This window comes from Heptranchias perlo, chromosome 8 (assembly GCF_035084215.1).
Source record: "Heptranchias perlo isolate sHepPer1 chromosome 8, sHepPer1.hap1, whole genome shotgun sequence".
Lineage (NCBI taxonomy): Eukaryota > Metazoa > Chordata > Chondrichthyes > Hexanchiformes > Hexanchidae > Heptranchias > Heptranchias perlo.
In genome coordinates, this window is record NC_090332.1 from 89,898,484 (window position 1) to 89,917,792 (window position 19,309).

Below are 19,309 nucleotides of genomic sequence, written 5' to 3' on the forward strand. Positions count from 1 at the left end.
GTCTCCAGCTGGGAGACCCACGCGTTGGGAATCAGCGCAGTACGAGAAGGGGCTAAAAAAATAGCTCAGCCATAAATATAGAGAGAACTTTCAAAGCTCAGATTCTCTCCACCCACTGACTTCTACAGAAACATGTAGTGACATGTTCGATAACAATGAGGGTCATTTTGAATCCTGAGTACGGAATGTATTGTTCCACAGCCTCTATCAATTCATGTTTAACCAGAGGATTTAATGATCTTACCTCATACTGAGAGATGTTAACCCTTTCAATATTAATCACTTAGCATCAGTAATACTAGTATCAGTAATGATGGCCATGAAACTACCGGATTGTCGTAAAAACCCATCTGGTTCACTAATGTCCTTTAGGGAAGGAAACCTGCCGTCCTTACCCGGTCTGGGCCTATATGTGACTCCAGACCTACAGCAATGTGGTTGATTCTTAATTGCCCTCTGAAATGGCCTAGCAAGCCACTCAGTTGTAAAATCTCGTTAAAAAAAAAGTCATTAGAATAAAACCGGACAGACCACCCGGCATCGGACCACGAGGCACCGGACACGACAAAGGCAAAACACCAAGCCCAGTCGACCCTGCAAAGTCCTCCTCACTAACATCTGGGGACTTGTGCCAAAATTGGGAGAGCTGTCCCACAGACTAGTCAAGCAACAGCCTGACATAGCCATTCTCACAGAATCATACCTTTCAGCCAACATCCCAGACTCTTCCATCACCATCCCTGGGTATGTCCTGTCCCACTGGCAGGACAGACCCACCAGAGGTGGCGGTACAGTGATATACAGTCAGGAGAGAGTGGCCCTGGGAGTCCTCAACATTGACTCTGGACCCCATGAAATCTCATATCATCAGGTCAAACACGGGCAAGGAAACCTCCTGCTGATTACCACCTACCGCCCTCCCTCAGCTGATGAATCAGTCCTCCTCCATGTTGAACACCATTTGGAGGAAGCACTGAGGGTAGCAAGGGCACAGAATGTACTCTGGGTGGGGGACTTCAATGTCCATCACCAAGCGTGGCTCGGTAGCACCACTACTGACCGAGCTGGCCGAGTCCTGAAGGACATAGCTGCCAGATTGGGCCTGCGGCAGGTGGTGAGCAAACCAACACGAAGGAAAAACTTACTTGACCTCGTCCTCACCAATATACCTGTCGCAAATGCATCTGTCCATGACAGTATTGGTAGGAGTGACCACCGCACAGTCCTCATGGAGACGAAGTCCCGTCTTCGCACTGAGGACACCATCCAACGTGTTGTGTGGCACTACCACCGTGCTAAATGGGATAGATTCAGAACAGATCTGACAGCTCAAAACTGGGCACCCATGAGGCGCTATGGGCCATCAGCAGCAGCAGAATTGTATTCCAGCACAATCTGTAACCTCATGGCCCGTCATATTCCTCACTCTACCATTACCAACAAGCCAGGGGATCAACCCTGGTTCAATGAGGAGTGTAGAAGAGCATGCCAGGAGCAGCACCAGGCGTACCTAAAAATGAGGTGCCAACCTGGTGAAGCTACAACTCAGGACTACATGCATGCTAAACAGAGGAAGCAACATGCTATAGACAAGAGCTAAGCGATTCCACAACCAACAGATCAGATCAAAGCTCTGCAGTCCTGCCACATCCAGTTGTGAATGGTGGTGGACAATTAAACAACTAATGAGAGGAGGAGGCTCTGCAAACATCCCCATCCTCAATGATGGCAGAGTCCAGCACGTGAGTGCAAAAGACAAGGCTGAAGCGTTTGCAACCATCTTCAGCCAGAAGTGCCGAGTGGATGATCCATCTCGGCCTCCTCCCGATAATATCCCCACCATCACAGAAGCCAGTCTTCAGCCAATTCGATTCACTCCACACGATATCAAAAAACGGCTGAGTGCACTGGATACAGCAAAGGCTATGGGCCCTGACAACATCCCGGCTGTAGTGCTGAAGACTTGTGCTCCAGAACTAGCTGCGCCTCTAGCCAAGCTGTTCCAGTACAGCTACAACACTGGCATCTACCCGACAATGTGGAAAATTGCCCAGGTATGTCCTGTCCACAAAAAGCAGGACAAATCCAATCCGGCCAATTACCGCCCCATCAGCCTACTCTCAATCATCAGCAAAGTGATGGAAGGTGTCGTCGACAGTGCTATCAAGCGGCACTTACTCACCAATAACCTGCTCACCGATGCTCAGTTTGGGTTCCGCCAGGACCACTCAGCTCCAGACCTCATTACAGCCTTGGTCCAAACATGGACAAAAGAGCTGAATTCCAGAGGTGAGGTGAGAGTGACTGCCCTTGACATCAAGGCAGCATTTGACCGAGTGTGGCACCAAGGAGCCCTAGTAAAATTGAAGTCAATGGGAATCAGGGGGAAAACTCTCCAGTGGCTGGAGTCATACCTAGCACAAAGGAAGATGGTAGTGGTTGTAGCAACGTGTCTATTAAGTGGGATGTGGGGAATCCATTCCTGGCAACTTGAACTCTGGGTTTGGCCAGGAGTGCTGATTAGATGGGTAGTGGGTGATCAGCCTGCTGGAGGTGGCGGGAAGGGGGGGGCCCACAGAAAGACTTGTGGACAAGCTGTCAGACGAACTTTACTCTGAAAGTTCTGCTTCATTATGACTTCATTTCCATCATAGCTCAGCAATCTCCTGTGGCATAAAAATAAGACCTTCTGGTTGGCTGTTTCACTCAGACTCATTGTGTGTGAGCTTTGGTGAGCATCTGCACTCGTGCCTTGAGCAGGCGGGCACTTACCGCAAGTAGTTTCAAGTTCTGTGGGCATTGTCTTTCTTGCAAGCTTCCACAAAGAGTAAAAAGCCTACCTTCTCCCACACCACTGCCCAGGGCCCCAAACACTCCTTCCAGGTGAGACAGCAATTTATAGAGTCATAGAATGGCTACAGCACAGAAGGAGGCCATTCAGCCCGTCAAGCCCATGCCGGCTCTTTGCAAGAGCAATCCAGTCAGTCCCATTCCCCCGCTCTTTCCCCGTAGCCCTGCAATTTTTTCCCCTTCAAGTATTTATCCAATTCCTTTTTGAAAACCACAATTGAATCTGCTTCCACCGCCCTTTCAGGCAGCGCATTCCAGATCAGAACAACTCGCTGCATAAAAAAGTTTTTCCTCATGTCACCTTTGGTTCTTTTGCCAATCGCCTTAAATCTATGTCCTCTGGTTCTCGACCTTTCCACCAATGGGAACAGTTTCTCTCTATTTACTCTACAAAAACCCTTCATGATTTTGAATACTTCTATCAAATCTCCTTGCAACCTTCTCTGCTCTAAGGAGAACAACCCCAGCTTCTCCAGTCTATCCACGTAACTGAAGTCCCTCATCCCTGGAACCATTCTAGTAAATCTTTTCTGCACCCTCTCTAAGGCCTTCACATCCTTCCTAAAGTGCAGTGCCCAGAATTGAACACAATACTCCAGTTGTGGCTGAACCAGTGTTTTATAAAGGTTCATCATAACTTCCTTGCTTTTGTACTCTGTGCCTCTATTTATAAAGCCCAGGATCCCGTATGCTTTTTTAAAATCGCTTTCTCAACCTGTCCTGCCACCTTCAAAGATTTATGTACATATACCCCCAGATCTCTCTGTTCCTGCACCCGCTTTAGAATTGTGCCCTCTCTAGTTTATATTGCCTCTCCTTGTTCTTCCTGCCAAAATGTATCACTTCTCACTTTCCTGTTTTAAATTTCATCTGCCACGTGTCCGCCCATTCCACCAGCCTGTCTATATCCTCTTGAAGTCTATCACTATCCTCCTCACTGTTTACTACACTTCCAAGTTTTGTGTCCTCTGCAAATTTTGAAATTGTGCCCTGTACACCCAAGTCCAAGTCATTAATATAGATCAAGAAAAGCAGTGGCATTAGTACTGACCTCTGGGGAACACCACTGTACACCTCCCTCCAGTCCGAAAAACAACCGTTCACCACCACTCTCTGTTTCCTGTCACTTTGCCAATTTCGTATCCATGCTGCCACTGCCCCTTTTATTCCATGGGCTTGAATTTTGCTGACAAGCCTATAATGTGGCACTTTATCAAACGCCTTTTGAAAGTCCATATACACAACATCAACCTCACTGCCCTCATCAACCCTCTCTGTTACCTCATTAAAAAACTCAATCAAGTTAGTTAAACACGATTTGCCTTCAACAAATCCGTGCTGGCTTTCCTTTATTAATCCACACTTGTCCAAGTGACTATTCATTTTGTCCTGGATTATCGTTTCTAAAAGCTTCTCCACCACCGAGGTTAAACTGACTGGCCTGTAGTTGCTGGGTTTATCCTTACACCCTTTTTTGAACAAGGATGTAACATTTGCAATTCTCCAGTCCTCTGGCACCACCCCCATATCTACAGATGTTTGGAAGATTATGGCCAGTACCTCCGCAATTTCCACCCTTACTTCCCTTAGCAACCTAAGATGCATCCCATCTGGACCGAGTGACTTATCTACTTTAAGTACAGCTAGCCTTTCTAGTACCTCCTCTTTATCAATTTTTAGCCCATCCAGTATCTCAACTATATCCCCTTTTACTGTGACTTTGGCAGCATCTTCTTCCTTGGTAAAGACAGATGCAAAATACTCATTTAGTACCTTAGCCATGCCCTCTGCCTCCATGAGTAGATCTCCAGTTTGGTCCCTAATCGGCCCCACCCCTCCTCTTACTACCCGTTTACTATTTATATTCTCTCAGAAGACTTTTGAATTCCCTATTATGTTATTTACGTGTACTTCCTCCAGCCTAGTATTCACCGCTCATGGTGCAGTCTCCTCTGCATCAGGAGACCAAACACAGATTGCTTTGCCGAACACCTCAGTTCTGTCTCCGTGTGACCTGTGACCCTGAGCTCCCTGTCTCTTGGCTATTCAATTCTCCATCCCACTCACACTCTGACCCCACTCCCTATGACCTTCTAACCATGATGTTCAACACAAGCTCCAGGAATAGATACTTACCTTTCTAGCCTTAATATTAACCTTGTCAACTTCGCAGCTGGCCCACTGGAGCCTGCTCTGCTTTGCCACTCTTTCACGCTTCCCATACTACTTAACGATCATCCTTTGGCTGCTCACACACTCTGCGTCTCGTTTATAGCTGGGAATTCCCTTGGAGCCGCTCCCGCTCTGTCACCATCATTTCACTGGACAAGAGGCAGAAGAGCCCTCCCCAATTCTGGGCATAAGCAAGGTTTTCCACTGCACTTCAGGCAAAGTTATGGCAGTGAAACAGGAGCAAATCCGAGGGAATTCCCAGCCCATGCATTTCATTATTTTGATTTCTCTCATTAAACCTCCTTTTGTCTCACGCACTTCTGCCATTTAATCATCTCCTATTCTCCACCCAAGCTTTTTAGAAGTCAATTCTATTCCTTTTCCAGTGTGTGTAGGTTGTGTTTTTAGCCCCTTCTCCCTGTGTTCTATCCCTTTCTTTCCTTGCTCATCTGTGAAAAGTTCTGAAGGAGGGTTTTGTACCCAAAACGCCAACTTGTGTTCTTTTGTCAGATGCTGCCTGACCTGCAGTCAGTGAAACCAGTGTTTTCACTGTTTTCTGTTTCGTACTTCCAGCATCTGCAGTGTTTTGCTTCTGGTGGATAGAAAGTTAGTTGACAGACAGACAACAAAGAGTGAAGTTAAATGGGTCTTTCTCAAATTGGACGTGCTGCACCTCAGGGATCAGTGCTGGGTCCAGTCTTGTTCTCGGTATACGGAGATGATTTGGATTTGGTGTGTTGGGTGCACAAATATTGAAATTTACTGACAACGTAAAAATTAGGGGTTTGGCAAAAACAGTGAGGAAAACGCTAAGGAAATTCAGGAAGTCACACACAGGTTAGCGGAATGGGCAGGCAAATGGCAGATACAATTTAATGTGGGTAGGCGAGAGGTAATACATTTTGGGAAGAGAAACAAGGAAGAGAGTACACACTCACTGGAAAGACACTGCAGGATGTGCACGAACAGTGAGACCTGGGGGTGGAAATACGTAATTCCCGATGTACAGGTTCAAAAAAAAAGCTTTAAAAGGAATGATGTGGAGATGCCGGTGATGGACTGGGGTGGACAAATGTACGGAGTCGTACAACACCAGGTTATAGTCCAACAGCTTTATTTGGAATCACAAGCTTTCGGAGCTTTGCTCCTTCGTCACTCACCTGACGAAGGAGGGAAGCTCCGAAAGCTTGTGATTCCAAATAAAGCTGTTGGACTATAACCTGGTGTTGTACGACCCCTTACTTTAAAAGGAAGACCAAAAGCATTTTGGCTTTTAAAAATAGGGGCATGGAGTAAAGAAGTAATGATAAATTTGAGAGAGAGAGAGAGTAGATCGAATCGGGCCAGGACCTACTCCGTTAATGGTAGGGCGTTGGGGAGAGTTATAGAACAAAGAGATCTAGGAGTACAGGTTCATAGCTCCTTGAAAGTGGAGTCACAGGTGGATAGGGTGGTGAAGAAGGCATTCAGCATGCTTGGTTTCATTGGTCAGAACATTGAATACAGGAGTTGGGATGTCTTGTTGAAGTTGTGCAAGACATTAGTAAGGCCACACTTGGAATACTGTGTACAGTTCTGGTCACCCTATTATAGAAAGGATATTATTAAACTAGAAAGAGTGCAGAAAAGATTTACTAGGATGCTGCCGGGACTTGATGGTTTGACTTATAGGGAGAGGTTGGATAGACTGAGACTTTTTTCCCTGGAGAGTAGGAGGTTTAGGGGTGATCTTATAGAAGTCTATAAAATAATGAGGGGCATAGATAAGGTAGATAGTCAAAATCTTTTCCCAAAGGTAGGGGAGTCTATAATGAGGGGGCATAGATTTAAGGTGAGAGGGGAGAGATACAAAAGGGTCCAGAGGGGCAATTTTTTCACTCAAAGGGTGGTGAGTGTCTGGAACGAGCTGCCAGAGGCAGTAGTAGAGGCGGGTACAATTTTGTCTTTTAAAAAGCATTTGGACAGTTACATGGGTAAGATGGGTATCGAGGGATATGGGCCAAGTGCAGGCAATTGGGACTAGCTTAGTGGTATAAACTGGGCGACATGGACATGTTGGGCCGAAGGGCCTGTTTCCATGTTGTAAACTTCTATGATTCTAAAAGAGAGACTGGAGCAGAGAAGGCTAATAGGAGATTTAATAAAGGGTTTTAAACTTATGACGGTTTTGATAGAATAAATGGATGTTTTCTGTGCTGTAAACTATTATGATTCTAACTATGCCATAACAGGATGATTTTTTTTAGGGATGGATTGAGTTTTTTTAGGGAAGGGGAGAGGTCTGGACTTCGGTGCCAGTAAACAGCAGTGATTGAAACCCAAAAATATACATCTACAGAGAAAGGCGTGGACCTGACTGGGAATTTCCCCACAGCTGCTCCCGCTCTGTTGAGGTAACTTCACCGGGAAATCCATCTACGTGCAGAGGTTACAGCGATGGAGCGGGAGAGGGAGCAGGAACCGCTCCGAGGAAATTCCTGGCCATTATGTCTTGGCAGGAAAGACGGGAATGTCACAAATGTGGATTCAGGATCTATGAAGTTTTTAAGTTCAAAATCAGTCTTTTGCCATAAAAATCAATTTTTTAAAACATATAAAACTAAATTAACACCGTAAACTTAAATTATTTTCAAATCACTGGTGTCTCACATACAAGATTTAACCTCAGATGGGAATTCAGAATGAACACACACTACATAATTCTCAGTACTCAGTTCCATGCATGTGTTCGATAGATCGATAAGAATATATATAGTTCATGAGCTGAAATGCAGAATCCCCAAACCAAGCTCCTGAAACATTAGCACATGTCCACATGTGTGCAGTACACACACAACCTCCCCATCTCCCCACGGGGGTATCCCACCTTTTACTATGTTAAAGGCACAGTATAAATGCAAGCTGTTTTTGTTGTTCTAAGTTCAGAGAGATTGGGCGAAGATTGGAAAAGTTAAAACTTAAGAATTCTTTAATTGTGCCGCTGGAATTTAATCAAGTAAACCTCACAGCTCACCGACATAAAACCGGGGTTAGGACAACCCTGCACACATCAGGGCACGGGCTCCTCACTGGGTTATCTGGAGCTGAGCAGGAAGAATCTCAGCCCCCCACTGGCAGGGCTACCCCTTCAGGTTCTATTAACAAGCTAGACCCTCAACTACTGGGGATCTGCACGGCTCAGATTACCAAATCTACCCCAGGGGTCCGACACAGTTCCAAACTTTCACTGCCAGCCCTGTCGTTTTGGAGCCACCTCGACTTTGAAGATGCCCCATTGACCTCCCACAAGGAGCGCAGTCATTAGTTGGTCATTAAACAACTGACAAGCACAGGTTTGAGCCCCCAGTCGGTGGACAGCAGGCACAAAGGGCCCTTCACCAGCAGCATGGGTTAGCAGCACAACTCACCATAACGTGGGAGTGCATTGCCTGTCGGCGGCATGGATACAGACCATGCCCCAAACTGTACTTCCATCAGTTGGAGGGGCTTTGGCGTTCTCAGCAACCCAATCATGGTAGGAATTGAGCTCTGGGCATACGAACCCATCTTCTCATGCCCGCCTCCAGGAGTTGCCTTCCAGGGACCATCAGGAGTTGCCTTCCAGGGACCATCATCCCAACTCTCAGAGTTTGCTCATCAACTGTCCAATGGCCATCTGACTTCAGAAGAGTGGAAGAACCTAAATAGGGCAGTTTGCACTGCACCGGCCACCTTGTCAATCTGGATGACCAAGTGCGAGTCACATGCAGGTACAACAACAACCTGCATTTATATAGCACCTTTAACGTAGTAAAACATCCCAAGGCCTTTCACAGGACCGATTATCAAACAAAATTTGACACCAAGCCACACAAGGAGATTATAGAAAGATTACAGCGGGAAGGAGGCCATTCGGCCCATTGAGTCTGTGATGGCTCTATGCAAGAGCAATCCAGCTAGCCCCAAATATTAGGATAGGTGACCAAACGTTTTAAGGAGCCTCTTAAAAGGAGGAGAGGGAGGTAGAGAGGCTGAGAGGTTTAGGGAGGGAATTCCAGAGCTTAGGGCCCAGGCAGCTGAAGGCACGGCCGCCAATGGTGGAGCGATGAAAATTGGGGCTGCGCAAGAGGTCAGAATTGGAGGAGCGCAGAGATCTCGAGGGTTGTAGGGCTGGAGGAGGTTACAGAGATAGGGAGGGGTGAGGTCACGGATGGATTTGAGATGAGAATTTTAAAATCGAGGCGTTCCTGGACCGGGAGCCAATGTAGGTCAGTGAGCACAGGGGGTGATGGGTGAACGGGACTTGGTGCGAGTTAGGATACGGGCAGCAGAGTTACGTTTGCAGAACAAATTACTGATGGCAGTGTAATTTAATTGTTATCACAAAACGACTTGTTAACCACCCTTTTCTCTTGAACACAATCCCCCGATGAGGTTTTGTGTTCAAAGCAAATCTCTAATCATTCATTCAACAAAGCAGTTTTAAAAAAAGGAAAAAACACCTAAAGGCCCATTAGATTTTCCAACCATTGACTAGTAATGATCAGAAGTCTAACCCACATTCAAATTCATTAATCTTCCAGTCACTTTCCGCTTTAAGGAAATGTACGTGAGATCAGTTTATCTCCAAGTTTGCTTCACAGATTTACAATCACAGTTCAGAAGTTTTAGGTATGCGACTGGAGCAGATCAGGGAAAGGATAATTTACAACAGCGGTGAACTGCTAACAAATATTTCTGTACCAATTAGCTTCCTCTATGAGATTAGATAATAAAACAATCCAAATATCCAACAATCCGGATTACTGTACACTGCGTTAATTTAAATTAATGACTAGGAAAATTGCATTTAATGTAAATTAGCAACAATTCTTTAATGCTACATTTTCAGTTTTGCACATAAAATACTAACTCCTTTATATGAAAGCAGTCTTACCAGTGACAAACACGGTATTTCTTTCAAGGGAGGATGGATTGAAATATAAAATGTCAGAGGAAGGTGAGAAGACAAGTATTCACACCCAGTCGATTTCACTTTGATTTTTGTCGCCCTCCATTAGCGTCAGTTACAAGCCTGAAATTTAGCAGCATTCTGTGAACCTGGTTAAATGAGACAATCTTTCTTTACAAGCTCATACTGTGATTGAAGATCAAAGTGATCTCCACTAATTGATCATTCCAGATCCGAAATGCAACACCAGTAAAAACAAAATTAAAAAGTGGGGGAATTTGAAATTAAAGCGGGACCGTCTTCAGGGCTTTTCCCATCGCTTTATAAACATTAAAGAGCATCAGATGATGACATCACATTGCTTCCCCTTAATCTCAAAACGAGAAATATTATTTCTCTCTGAAGCTGGGAGCGCCTTTAATAAATGATCTGATTGTTGTGTTGAGTTATTACAGACTGATGTAAAATAACAAATCCAGCAACATCTCCAGGGTGATGGGGCGGATCAGAGTCTGAGGATTGTCGCCCTCGCCTGGTCCCTTCCTGTGCCCAGAATATTAATGATTCAACTGGCCACAGATTCACCAATTATCCAAGGACCGGAATCGCCTCCGCCACCATTGCAATCAAAGGCCTGAAAACAACAGGCAGCATTAACCCAGCCCGGGGAGGGAGGGAGAGAGGGTGGGAGGGAGGGAGGGAGGGAGGGAGAGAGAGAGGGAGGGAGGGAGAGAGGGAGGGAGGGGGAGCTGGACTCACTTCCCCGGGGCAGCACCGATCTCAGCTTCATTTCACATCACGAACTGTTTCTGCCGCTCTGCTCAGTGTAACTCACCCCCGGTGGGCTCAGCGCCGCCCGCTCAGTCTGCTCATCAGTCTGCTGGTCAGTCTCGTCTGTCTGTGGTCAGTCCCAGTGCCTGGTCTGTCTGTAGTCAATCTGGTCTGTCTGTGGTCAGTCTGTTCAGTCTGCTGGTCAGTCCCAATGTCTGCTCATCAGTCTAGTCTTTCTGTGGTCAGTCTAGTCATCAGTCTGCTGGCAAGTCCCAGTGTCTAGACTGATCTATCTGTGGTCTGTCTGGTCATCAGTCTGCTGGTTAGTCTCAGTGTCTGGTCAGACCCAATGTCTGGACTGATCTGTCTGTGGTCTGTCTGGTCATCTGTCTGTCTGTGGTCAGTCCCAGTGTCTGAGCTCTGTCTGTCTGGTCATCAGTCTGTCTGTCTGTGGTCAGTCTGTCTGGTCATCAGTCTGTAGTCTGTCTGTCTGGTCTCCGGGTTCCAGGACAACTTCACACATTCCGGGAAAGTGTAACAATTGGAGGGGGCGGGGCGGCGGCAGCATTTGGCCAATCAGAGCGCGGCAACGCGGATCGCTACACTAGCCGCGTATCCAGGAGACCCGCCGCGGCGGCCAATCAGAGCGCTCGTTACAATCCGACAGACCGCGCCTGGATTGAGGTTTCCGGTTGCAGGGTTCGGCGGCGCAGGCGCAGTGCGGACAGAGGCTGGGGGGAAAGGGGGAGAGTGAAAGGGGGAGAGAGAGAAAGGGAAAGGGAAAGGGGGAGAGAGAGAAAGGAGAAAGAGAGAGAGAAAGGGAAAGGGGGAGAGAGAGAGAAAGGGAAAGGGGGAGAGAGAGAGAAAGGGAAAGGGGAGAGAGAGAGAAAGGGAAAGGGGGAGAGAGAGAGAAAGGGAAAGGGGAGAGAGAGAGAAAGGGAAAGGGGAGAGAGAGAGAAAGGGAAAGGGGAGAGAGAGAGAAAGGGAAAGGGGGAGAGAGAGAGAAAGGGAAAGGGGAGAGAGAGAGAAAGGGAAAGGGGGAGAGAGAGAGAAAGGGAAAGGGGAGAGAGAGAGAAAGGGAAAGGGGAGAGAGAGAGAAAGGGAAAGGGGAGAGAGAGAGAAAGGGAAAGGGGGAGAGAGAGAGAAAGGGAAAGGGGAGAGAGAGAGAAAGGGAAAGGGGGAGAGAGAGAGAAAGGGAAAGGGGAGAGAGAGAGAAAGGGAAAGGGGAGAGAGAGAGAAAGGGAAAGGGGGAGAGAGAGAGAAAGGGAAAGGGGGAGAGAGAGAGAAAGGGAAAGGGGAGAGAGAGAGAAAGGGAAAGGGGGAGAGAGAGAGAAAGGGAAAGGGGAGAGAGAGAGAAAGGGAAAGGGGAGAGAGAGAGAAAGGGAAAGGGGGAGAGAGAGAGAAAGGGAAAGGGGGAGAGAGAGAGAAAGGGAAAGGGGAGAGAGAGAGAAAGGGAAAGGGGGAGAGAGAGAGAAAGGGGAGAGAGAAAGGGAAAGGAGAAAGGGGGAGAGAGAGAGAAAGGGAAAGGGGAGAGAGAGAGAAAGGGAAAGGGGGAGAGAGAGAGAAAGGAGAAAGGGGGAGAGAGAGAGAAAGGGAAGGGGGAGAGAGAGAGAAAGGGAAAGGGGAGAGAGAGAGAAAGGGAAAGGGGGAGAGAGAGAGAAAGGGAAAGGGGGAGAGAGAGAGAAAGGGAAAGGGGAGAGAGGGAGAAAGGGAAAGGGGGAGAGAGAGAGAAAGGGAAAGGGGAGAGAGAGAGAAAGGGAAAGGGGGAGAGAGAGAGAAAGGGGAGAGAGAAAGGGAAAGGAGAAAGGGGGAGAGAGAGAGAAAGGGAAAGGGGAGAGAGAGAGAAAGGGAAAGGGGGAGAGAGAGAGAAAGGAGAAAGGGGGAGAGAGAGAGAAAGGGAAAGGGGAGAGAGAGAGAAAGGGAAAGGGGAGAGAGAGAGAAAGGGAAAGGGGGAGAGAGAGAGAAAGGGGAGAGAGACAGAAAGGAGAAAGGGAAAGGGGGAGAGAGAGAAAGGAGAAAGAGGAGAGAGAGAGAGAAAGGGGAGAGAGAGAGAAAGGAGAAAGGGAAAGGGGGAGAGAGAGAGAAAGGGAAAGGGGAGAGAGAGAGAAAGGGAAAGGGGGAGAGAGAGAGAAAGGGGAGAGAGAGAGAAAGGAGAAAGGGAAAGGGGGAGAGAGAGAGAAAGGGAAAGGAGAAAGGGGGAGAGAGAGAGAAAGGGAAAGGGGAGAGAGAGAGAAAGGGAAAGGGGGAGAGAGAGAGAAAGGAGAAAGGGGGAGAGAGAGAGAAAGGGAAAGGGGAGAGAGAGAGAAAGGGAAAGGGGGAGAGAGAGAGAAAGGGGAGAGAGAGAGAAAGGAGAAAGGGAAAGGGGGAGAGAGAGAAAGGAGAAAGAGGAGAGAGAGAGAGAAAGGAGAAAGAGGAGAGAGAGAGAGAAAGGGGAGAGAGAGAGAGAAAGGAGAAAGGGAAAGGGGGAGAGAGAGAGAAAGGGAAAGGGGAGAGAGAGAGAAAGGGAAAGGGGGAGAGAGAGAGAAAGGGGAGAGAGAGAGAAAGGAGAAAGGGAAAGGGGGAGAGAGAGAGAAAGGAGAAAGGGAAAGGGGGAGAGAGAGAGAAAGGGAAAGGGGAGAGAGAGAGAAAGGGAAAGGGGGAGAGAGAGAGAAAGGAGAAAGGGAAAGGGGGAGAGAGAGAGAAAGGGAAAGGGGAGAGAGAGAGAAAGGGAAAGGGGAGAGAGAGAGAAAGGGAAAGGGGGAGAGAGAGAGAAAGGGGAGAGAGAGAGAAAGGAGAAAGGGAAAGGGGGAGAGAGAGAAAGGGAAAGGAGAAAGGGGGAGAGAGAGGAGAAAGGGGGAGAGAGAGAGAGAGGAGAAAGGGGGAGAGGGGAGAGAGAGAATCAGTTCATTTTCAAAGTTGGGCGTGAACCAATTTTGAGCCCAGTATGTTTTAAAATCCTGTTAAAATAGTTATTTGTCCAACAAATCTTTTTTTGTGGAAAAATGGTCAAAGAATCCTGAAATATGACACGGTAATGGAGGAAGATTTTTTTTTATTATAAAATATTCAACAACTGCAGTCCATAGGAGGAAGAAATGTTGGATAGTTTGGAAACATTAGGAGAATGGATATCACAGATACTCTGGGCAGGACTCCTGTCGTATTATATTCACTATAGTCTGTTTCTGTGTCCACACTGGTGAGAATTATGTAAATTGGCACCAGTTTGAGCTTCAGTGATTTTTTCAGCCTCTATTTGTCCTCCATTTGGTATAAATGAGTAAGATGGTTACTTTTCGAAGAGGTACAGTTTCAATCTCCTCTAGATGGCAGACATGAAATTTCGAAAGGCATCTAGAGATTTTGCACCCATGGGCTGTGAATGAGCAGAAATCCAGTCCCCTCGAGTTGCACAATGTGCTTATTTCACTTGTTTCCCAGCAACATTGTCATTCCTGCTGTTCCTGCTATCAGAGGGCAAGGCATGTCTGAATACACCCAAACACATCCCCACCACCTCTCACTTGCTTTGGTTCCTAGTTCATTCCTCAGCCCATCCTTCATATTCACTACCATGTGTTGCTCTCTCCCATGCCCACTGCCTGTGCACACCCATCAATTTCCAATCTTTATCCCAATCTGTTGCACAATATAGAAAGCTCTCTCCTCTCCCTCAGCTCTTTCTCACCAGCCTGTCTCACTCTCTCCACCACTCACACACTTTTCTATGCATGTCTTATTCAATCTACTCTTTCTAACAGTCTATTTAAAAACCCTGCTTCCTCTCAGCCTCTCACGACCACCAGTTGAAATCAAGGCTGAAATGTCAACGCAGATTTGCTTCACCCACCATCAACAACTGCTTATATTGGAGTTCCATTTTCACTTATTTCTGTGGCAGCGCTCCCGCCTCTGGGGCAGATGATTGTGGGTTCAAACCCCACATCAGAACTTGAGTCTGTAATCTAGGCTGACACTTCAGTGCAGTACTGAGGGAATGTTGCATTGTCAGAGTTGCTGTCTTTCGGATGAGATGTTAACCTAACAGCCCATCTGTCTGTTCAAGTGGACATGAAAGATCCAATGGCACTGTTGGAAGAAGAGTGGGAGAGTTCTCCTGGTGTCCAATCCAACATTTTCCCTCAACCAACACCACCAAAACAGATTAACTCGTCATTTGTCTACCTGCTACTTGTGGGACCTTGATGTGTGAAAGTTGCTTGCTGTGTTTGACTATTTAACAACAGTGATTATACTTCAAAAGTTATTAATTGGCAGTGAAGTACTTTGGGACATCCTGAGGATATGATCGGTGCTTTCTATGCAAATACAAGTACATTTTTTTCAGTGCTTCCACACCCTGTTAAAGCTCTCTTTGTAAATTATATTTTTATCCTGCTTTGTCTTCCCTCATGTGAGTCAATAATTTTTCAAATGTGAGATTATGCTATAACATTTATAAACTTCACGTTTACTCCTGTCTTTCTCAATGTCTCTTTCTGTCTCCTTACTGGATTTTATTTCTGTCACAGTTATTCTCCTTGTGGTTTCTGTGTTTATATTCTATTATTTTTGTTCCTTCTGCTGTATTGGTGAGTTTCCCCCCAGCTCATTCTCCAGGCTTCTGATTCATTCTATTCCCAAGTTGCCTCTTTCCACTTCTGATTAGTTCGAGGAAGAAGTTAAAGCTAATTATATTTTTAGATCAAAAAGGAGAAATCTCCCACGCACTGGGCACCTCACTGTGATTGGATCCTCTGCTCCCAACCCATGTCTCTTGGGAGTCTCTTACCAACGTACGAAATTGACGTGCAGGAAAAGACCAGTTGGTCCATCAAGTCTGCCCCACACATCATGGTGGCCAGAGCATCATGACTAGACTCTTCCCCCACCCCCCACACCTCCTTTCCCCACCCCCCACCTCCTTTCCCTCCGCCCCCCCTCCCCCTCCCCATTTCTGTCAACCCACTTTCGTTTGTCTCTTCCACTTCAGTCCTCCATTCATTTGATTCAGTGGAATTGAGTTGACCGAGCATGGCTTGTGTCCGAGACGGACCTCCATTATTAGGGCATGAGGAGGAGGACTCTCTGTGATTCAAGGGAGGCTGAGGAAGAGCCCAGTGTCATAATGTGGAGTTAATTCGGCCTCACGTGGAACAGAAGATAATTGGCAAAAGAACCAGAGGGAAGATGAGAATTTTTTTACACAGCGGGTTGTTCTGATCTGGAACGCGCTGCCTGAAAGGGCGGTGGAAGCAGATTCAATAATAACTTTCAAAAGGGAGTTGGATAAATACTGGAAGGGGAAAAATTTGCAGGGACTATGGGGAAAGGGCAGGAGAGTGAGACTGATTGGATAGCTCTTTCAAACAGCCGGCATCGACATGATGGGCTGAATGGCCTCCTTCTATGCTGTATCATTCTAAGAAGATCTCATCAAAATGAGATGAGAAACACAGCGACCTGCACGGGATAAATTTGGCCCAAACTTCAACAAAAGCCACATACTGCAGTGATTTGGTGACGGGAATTCCTGAAGTCCCTACTATGCAGGATCGTGGAATGATTGGCACTTCTGTGCGCTGTAGTTCGCGGTATTATTAGGCACTGGAAATCATGCATTCTCAGAAATTCTCATTAGGAATCGTTGAAGATACAGAAATCCTTTTAAGGATGGGGATATTGTATCTATTCTGAACCCATTATTAATTGTGAGATTCCTCATTATATTTATTGTTTATTTTGTCAACACATTTGGAAAGAGCTTTACACAAAAGCCTTTCACATTCCACCAAATTCTTTCTTGCAATTGGTCATATTTTGTGTGTCATGTAACACATGTTCTAGCAAAATTAAAACATTGAGTTTAGTGATAAGTCACAGTTTAACTTGTATAGTTATGAAGCTGCAGTAATTCTTCGTATCTTTGATTAATTCTTTCCCCAAGAGCCACGTTATCGCTGCTGAACTTCAAGGACAAATCGAGACGGTGCAGTCCAGTAAAAGCTGGATATTTCCATGAAAGATGGAGAATCGTCTCATGACCCTGTTGTGACCCCTAGTAGCAAAGACACAACCACAACTTGTATTTATATTGTGCCTTTAACGTAGTAAGACGTCCCAAGACGCTTCACAGGAATGATTATCAAATATAATCAGACACCGAGCCACATAAGGAGATATTAAGACAGGAGGCCAAAAGCTTTGTCAAAGAGCTGGGTTTTAAGGAGCGTCTTAAAGGAGGAGAGAGAGGCGGAAAGGTCCTGCGGAATTGGTAACCCTATGTTGCCTGGAGGCCCACTATGACAACTTGCACTGGTATACCATGGGCTTGGTCTCTCCCATGATTGGGTTGCTGAGAGGCAAGAAGCTGTTGGTGAATCTAACATTCAATGGAATATGGAGCGTGTCCCTGCCGTCGTCAGAGGGATGTTGACACTGCACTCACACACCTTGTGGTGAGTTGTGCTGTTCACCAATGCCGCTCCCGAGGAGCTCCTGCTACTTGCTGTACACACAACGAGACGTTTGTCAGTTGTCTGACCGCCAACTCATAACTAAACTATGCCCCTTGGGGGGTGGGGGGGAGTTAGGCATGGTGTTTTTGGGTTCGAAGTGGCTCCGAGATGACCTGCCTATCGATGGAAGCTCTGATCTAAATCAGCCCTCTGTTGTGAACCCGGATACCAGAACCATTCGGTCCGCAGTATGTGAGGGCACTGTTTATGATTGACCAGCAACCTGGCTCACTCAAATGTTTCCATTTGTGGGATAGTCTAAAACTAGAAGTCATAAATATAAGATAGTCGCTAATAAATCCAATAGGGAATTCAGGAGAAACTTCTTTACCCAGAGAGTGGTGAGAATGTGGAACTCACTACCACAAGGAGTAGTTGAGGCAAATAGTGTAGCTGCATTTAAGGGGAAGCTCGATAAACACATGAGGGAGAAAGGAATAGAAGGATATGCTGATAGGGTGAGATGAAGTAGGGAGGGAGGAGGCTCGTGTGGAGCATAAACACCGACATGGACCTGTTGGGCCGAATGGCCTGTTTATGTGCCGTAGACTCAATGTGACTCGATGTATTGGAACCTGAAGATCGAGACACTAGGGACCAAGATTCTCCCCACTCAGCTATAAACAACTCTACAGGCCCTGTCTGGAAGGATGGTCCTAGCTGGGCAAGCAACTCGAGCAAGCTGTGAGGTTTTGCTGGTTTAAATTCCGCTCATACCCCTGCGTGCACTTTGGGATTCCCAAGTATTCGCTTTGCTAACTGTGCCTCATCTCTCTAGACTTGGATAAGTGAGCTATGTCCCCACGGAGAGAAGATAAGCATTGCGTACAGAACAGGAATGCTGTAGTTAAGTGTAGATTCCTTAGTAGCTTGATTTGGAGAATCTTAAACATGGTAATGGGTTTCTGTCTGTTTCACACATCTGGCTGACCAAAAAAACTTTTAATCTGAAAATTGCTAATATTATTAAGGGCCTGAAAAGCAAACAAGATATTTTTTAAAATACTGATTGTTTTTGTTAGTTTCATTTGTATTCTGTGAATTTTAGCAGTCAGTTATGGATAATACAGTTCTAAGTGAGTTTTACACTAAAACCAGCTGTTTGCAGGTGTTCCTGAGCACAGTATGATTTACTTCACAGGCTGAGTTTGACCTGTGATTGCACCATCTACCGGTCAGATGCTCTGGCTTTTTCTCAGCCTTGTATTCCCATCAGTCTAAATCCATTTCCTCTCAGTAAGAAACACAACAATTGCAGGGAAATACATTTTGCTTAGAAAGAAATAACTTGCATTTAACGACCTCAGGACATCCCAAAGCACTTTGCAGCCAGTGAAGTATTTTAATGTAGGAAATGTGGCAGCCAATTGTCCCACAAGGTCCCACAAACAGCAATGTGATAATGACCAGATCATCTGATTTAGTGATGATGGCTACGTATTGACCCCAGGACGAACTCCCCCAACTCTTCTTCGTATAGTGGCCTTGGGATCTTTTTGGTCCACCTGAGAGGGCAGACGGGACCTCGGATTTACGTCTCATCCGAAAGACGGCACCTCCGACAGTGCAGCACTCCCTCAGTACTGCACTGAATTGTCAGCCTGGATTATGGGCTCAATGCTCAAGTGGGACTTGAACCCACGACCTTTCTGGTTCAGAGGTGAGAGTGCTACCCACTGAGCCACGGCTGACTCCTATTGATTATGGGATACGTGTTCAGTGTGGATTGGGAGTGGGACAGGAACACTGGATTTGGAGGCAGGAGCAATGGCAGGTGTTTACAACGTACATAACTCTCATTTTGCATAGGGTAGAAGGGTCATGTCCAAGAGGGGTGTGTGTGCAATGGGCAATATGCTGGTATGTTAATTCAGAGTCTTACCAGCTGAGCTTGTTGCACATGGCAATCACCACACTGAAACACCACATCATTGTTCCAGCTCACAGGAGGAAGTTCTGTGTAGACAGCGGTGACATCAAATAGGGGGTTCAGGTGCTGCATTGCTTGGCCATGGACTCCATTTCCTGTTTTTTTTTGGCCATCATATGCATTTTGCCAGGCATTTGTTTTGTTGGCTGCATTTAGTGA

General features: G+C 46.5%; 1 protein-coding gene across 5 annotated transcripts in view; it reads right to left on the minus strand.

The window, feature by feature from the left end:
• The window catches only part of cep68 (centrosomal protein 68), a 35,529-nt gene extending 24,290 nt beyond the window's left edge, over positions 1-11,239 (minus strand). The window contains exons 1-2 of one of the 5 annotated variants that reach the window (XM_067989505.1): positions 10,788-11,239; positions 9,938-10,075 (exon numbers count right to left, since the gene is read on the minus strand). The gene's annotated coding sequence lies outside the window, so the exon portion shown is untranslated. Of the gene's footprint in view, positions 1-9,937; positions 10,102-10,711 lie in introns of all 5 variants that reach the window. The other 4 variants (XM_067989502.1, XM_067989503.1, XM_067989504.1 and 1 more) reach the window with 4 other exon arrangements.
• Between the last annotated feature and the right edge of the window lie 8,070 nt (positions 11,240-19,309).